Genomic DNA, 5,788 nt, shown 5'->3' on the forward strand with positions numbered 1-5,788 from the left:
TTGGGACAGAGAGAGACAGAGCATGAACGGGGGAGGGGCAGAGAGAGGGAGACACAGAATCGGAAACAGGCTCCAGGCTCCGAGCCATCAGCCCAGAGCCTGACGCGGGGCTCGAACTCACGGACCGCGAGATCGTGACCTGGCTGAAGTCGGACGCTTAACCGACTGCGCCACCCAGGCGCCCCTAATGTTTATTTTTGAAAGAGAGAGAGAGGCAGACAAAGCATGAGGAGGGGAGGGGCAGAGAGAGAGGGAGACCCAGAATCCGAAGCAGGCTCCAGGCTCTGAGCTGTCCTCACAGCTCCCGACACAGGGCTCAAACTCACGAACCGTGAGATCGTGACCTGAGCCTAAGTCAGACGTTCAACGGACTGAGCCACCCAGGCGCCCCCATGTCCGTTTTCTTATACCAATGTCACACCCTGCCTTTATAGCCTCCAAATTAAAAAAAAAAAAAAGGGAAAAAATACGTGACTATTGTAAGTTACTATAACTTATTGATACAAACCCTATGTGAATGGTACAAGAGATGAAAAAGAAAAGAGAAAGAACAAGAAAAATTTGAAATATTTGAATTGACTAGGTATTTTGAGGAGAACGGATAGGTCTCCCTGCTTCTCGGGGAAAAATTATTTAGGTTGGTTCCAGATTTTGTTACAATGAATAGCCTTCGTGTGTGTGTGTGTGTGTGTGTGTGTGTGTGTGTATATACACACACACATATATATTTACTCACGGGAGTCTATCTGTGCAACATATAAATTCCTGGAAAGGAGATGAAAGGCAGAAAGGGTCAGTGCAATTTACTTGTTGAAAGTCATTGCCAAATCACGTCCCATTGATTGACCTAATTTACAACAGTGATTGCGAGAGTGTCTGCTTTCTTGCAAACATTCACACTGTGTTGCCCATTTTTCTGATTGTGGGCAAACTCAGTGAAAACGATGTGGCCATATCTCCAACTAGGAAGAAAGCTGAACATCTTTTTATATGTTTAAACACCTTTTGTATTCCTTTTTTTTTTCCTTTTCATTAGTCTGTTTCTGTGGGCTCCCCGTTCACGTCCTTTGCCATTTTAATCTTGGCAAGCAAGAGTTTGGATTTTTTTTCTCACTGAAAAATATTAATATTATGTTTTGCATATTTTGTAATATAACGTGTGTCCTTTATCTGTCATTTAATTTTTTTCCTCACTTAATTTTTTTTTCTCACTTTTAAAAATCTGATTTTTGGCTTTATGTATGAATTTCTTTTTGCTCTCCCTATAATCTGAGTTTTCACGTAGCCAAATTTGTTATTTTTGGATTTTTGATTTGGGACTTATGCCTTGCTTTAAGAAATATTCCCTACTTTGGAACTTTAAAACAGTATTTCCACATTGTAGAGTCTCATGGTTTCATTTTTGAGTGGCTGCAGAATTCATCAGATACATTTGTGGTATCATGGAGGGGCTCATGTGCCTTCTCTTCTTGGATCTATTAAAACAATGATCTCCATGACTCTAGACTCCCTAGCATTGAACCATCTTTGCACTCCTGGGCTGAGTCCCACTTGATCCTGGGGTTGGTGTTTTGTTTTGTTTTTTTTTAATTTGCCTGGTTCTATTAGTAAATTCTCCATGCTGGGTTTTTGCAATGCTATTTACAAGTGAACTCATTCTCTAATTCTGCACCCCCCCCCTCCTAAATGTAATGTATTAAAGCAGGTTTCCATGAAAACACAGGAGTCTGGGTTTACGCTTGGTTTCCTGCTTCAATGCAATGGAGAGCAGCTAGATGGAGGAAGAATGCACCAGAGAGACCTAACAGAGGATGCTGGGCAGGTTGGTGGTGAGGTCTCCCCCGAGCCTTCTTTGATGGGCCACGAAGGGGTTCATTGCCTACATTCAAGAACAGCGATGAACCAAGCTCACTTTCTCTCTAGATCACACCTTCAGAGTGCAATGTGTTTAAATGTCAAACCAAAGCCAACCGAACAAAAACAAAGTGAAATGAAAAGCCCCCAAATGAGTTTTTCAAAATTTAAAACTTTTCATTTTGCTATGACGGTGGGGCTCCGTGCAAAGCTGCGCGGGAGAGCGCAGAGAATCCCTTTGTGCACACTCTTCAGGGATCCACACATTGTATCCAACGTCCTCGCATCCACACATTGTATCCAACGTCCTCGCATCTGCTTTGTTGTCTCTCTCTCTCTCTTTTTTCTAAACTATTTGAAAGTCGGTTGCAGACATTCTGCCCCTTTATCCCTATACATAACTTCATTCAGTATGTCGTTCCTAAAACCAGAGACATTCTCTCCCGTCGCCTCAGCGCGACGATTAAATTAAAACGGATTCAACACTATTATATAATTGATGGCACTTTTTGAGTCTTCTCCTGGTCATTGTTACATGACAAAAGAAAATCCAGAAGCAACGTTGGTCACTTAACGAGGGTGATGTCTGCCAGCTTTCTCCTCTGTGAAGCTGTTTTTTCCTTTCCCTTATCATCCATCGACAGGTAGTATCTTGCAGAGCAATACTTGGGGACCATAGAAGCCCTCTTTGACTCCCCTAATCTCCAACCATTAATTTTAACATTCATGGATGGTTCTCGCCTGAACGGATTATTTGGAGACTGCCAAATAGTGGTTTTTCTACTTCTGTTCCAATGATTTTAATAAAAGGCAGAGATTGACTTTCAATTTTTAGAAACCTGGGTTTCTTTTTGGGGGGGGGGACTGGGGGTGTTTACAAAAGAAAACGTGGTGTCACGAAGTGGTGATGTCTCCATTTTCTCTCAGCAAGTCACAGCTGAAATGATTCTTTCGACTTATACCCAACACACAAGTCCTGTGTCCTGAAGGAGTTCCAGGGGACGGCGTGTCCCTTTCCACGCGTTTTCTAGGACACGCTGCCCGTCTGGAACCACAGTGGTTTTGGGGGCTTCCGTGGGTCAGAGGGAAGCCCACAGCTCTGCCCAGGTTTGCACAAGGAGGAAGGGGGACCTTTCTCGAACCCACAATTCTTCATACCCTCAGGCTGTACTACCTTCCATTCGTTCTCCTTGGGTTCACGCTTGGCCCACTGCAGACGGTGAGATATTATGGGAAAGACAATCAGATTACGTCAGCCCTTTTGTGTAAACCGTCTAGGGGCTCCCCATTGCTTTTAGGAAAAGGTGGTTTGGGAAGGGGCTTAACCGGGTATATTAAGGCTCTTCCCCTTCTCTGTCTGTGTTCTGGCTCAGGCAGATGGGAGATGCTGGTCTCCCCACCTGGATCACCTGCTCGAGCTTTCCTTGGCTTCCTTTCCTTCCTCACCTTCAGATTTCAGCTCCAACTCACTTTCTCAGAGGATCTTACCCTACCCCCCCCCCCCACTTTACACCCCAGGATTGTCTCATCAAGGGCCCTCTCCGGGGTCCACACTGTGAGGAACCCAAGTGTGTTTATTTTGCTCACTGTAAATCCTCATTACTTACTGCATGTTGATTCTCCCATTCAACAAATATTTATGAAGCAACAGATACATTAGGCACTGGGTGTAAAGACTGACACGTAGCGAAGGCTGACAGGTTCCTGCTGCACGGGGAGGGGAGAAGATACACGAAAAACCCCAAGGAATTTCAGGACGCGCTGGTGCGATGTAAATGACAGAAAAGGGAACAAAGGGATGAGGCGTGGGGGCATTTGCAAAGTGTGGTCTGGGAAGGTTCCTTGGAGCACCGTGGTGGAAACAGGCACTGGAGGGACAGGCGGAAGGAACAGCCAGGGTAGGAGCCTGGAGGCAGGAGTAGGTTTGGCGTGTTAGAGGGACCGTGGGCTCAGCTCCTGGCCAACGAATATTCGTTTCATAGACAAGAGGAAGAATGAGTGCCCGCCCCCCGCCCCGCTCCTGGAATTGCGCTGGGTGCTGTCTCGGGCTTTCTTTTCCCTTGCGCCTCCTCAAGTCTGACACGCAGGTATTGTTACATCCATTACGCAGCGGAGGCCAACCCGCCGAGAGTAAAGTCCCGAGTCCAAGGCCGCACAGGAAGTGAGGGGAGGGGGAGCCAGACTCCACTCGGTTCAGGCTTTCCTGTACTTAAGGCTCCTTCCCCCACCTCAGGGAGGCGGGCGGACCACCGTCGAGCCCTATTCGCGGACGGCATTTGCTGGACACGCAGACACCCCCGGACGCTGGGTCTGTGCGTTGAAAATCGGGCGTGTCCACCTGTGCTGTCACCGGGATCTGCAGGGCCCCGTTTGCTCTCTGGCGAGCTTCTGCACGTTCTCTCCAACTTCAACCACAGGCCGCACGCCTCAGGCCACCTCGCGTCACCCCTGCCACGGAGCACACCGAGCGCCCTGGGCGCGCGTGCACGCGGCTGTCCCCAGGGCCCTGGCGCTGGGCGGGGGCGCCCGCGCGCGTCTACTACGAGGCGCGCCGGCAGGACTGGGACCAGGGTGACGCGGGCGCAACATTTAAGGGAGTCCCGAAAACCCGAGCGACCAAGATAAATAGCATTTTAATGAAATAGTAAAAAAAAAAAAAAAAAAAAAAATCAAAATGAGCCTCCCAAAGACCAAGGGAACGAGATAGCCATAGAAACATTAAAAAAAGGGCTCCGTGTCGCTGGGTCCGGCATGTGGGGCGCCCCCAAGCTCCGGGACGCGGGTCGCGGGGGGTCTGGGGCGCCCCCTCGGCTGGGACGCGCCGGGGGCAGTCCTGCGCGGGGGCCCGGGGCTGGGAGGCCGGCGGGCGGGGCGGGGCGGGGCCTCCCTCTCCCGGGCCTCCCCCCTCCCCTCCCGGGCCTCTCCAGGGCGCCGAGTCCCTTCCCGGTGCCGATCCGCGCCGCCTTTTCCCGCCACCCGCACGGGGCCCAGCTGACGGGCCGCGTTGTTTACGGCCGAGCAGCCCTCGCTCCCGCCGCCCGCCCGCCACTCGCCGGCCCAGGTGCCCGCCCGCCCGCCCGTCCGCGCGTCCGTCTGTCCGCGCGTCCGTCTGTCTCGGCGTTCGCAGATCGCGGCCCAGAGCGCTCGAGGCGCAGCGAGGGGGCTCCGGACCCGGAGGTCGCGGACGGGGCCCGGGCCGCCGCGGTCCGGGGTCGGGGCCGCCTCCGCCGGATCGGTAGCGGCCGAGGCCCCGCGCCCCTCCCGGGGCCGTTCCGAGGGCCCTCCCGGGCGGGGGCTGCGGCGCGCGGGGCCGCCGGCGTGGAAGAGAAGGACGCGCGTCCCCCAGCGCCGCTCGGGCGGCCGCCTCGGAGCATGACCCCCGCGGGCCGGCGCCGCGCGCTCTGAGCCGCCGGGACCCCGCGCTCCAGCAGCCATGGGCGCCGGGGCTGGGCGGGGGGCGGCCACCGCGCCGCTGCTGGTGGCGGTGGCCGCGCTGCTGCTGGGCGCCGCGGGCCACCTGTACCCCGGAGAGGGTGAGTCTGGGGGTCCGGGAGCGGGCGGGGAGCGGCGCGGTGGGGAGGGCGCCCCTTGCCAAAATGGAGCCCACCGCCGTGGACCCGGAGCCCTCCTCGGGGTGCGCGCGTGTGTCGGGTTGGGGGGGGGGGGCGCGGTGCGCGTGGCCGGGAAGGTAGCTTGGGCCCCGCGCGGGGCGGGATGCCGCTGACCTTGGCCTTTGCCCGCCTGGGCTCGCGGTTCCGCGCGCCGTGTGCGGGCCCCGGGCCGGAGGAACCTTGCCCCAGTGCCCGTCCCGCTGCGGGTGCCTTTCCCGAGCGCGCCTCGGACCCGTGTGTGGCTCTCTGCGACCTCGGCTCGCTCCGGAGACGGGACACGCGTCCTCCTGGGTCCCCTGTGAAGTGGGGTCTCCGGGTCCAGG

This window comes from Panthera uncia, chromosome A2 (genome assembly GCF_023721935.1).
Source record: "Panthera uncia isolate 11264 chromosome A2, Puncia_PCG_1.0, whole genome shotgun sequence".
Lineage (NCBI taxonomy): Eukaryota > Metazoa > Chordata > Mammalia > Carnivora > Felidae > Panthera > Panthera uncia.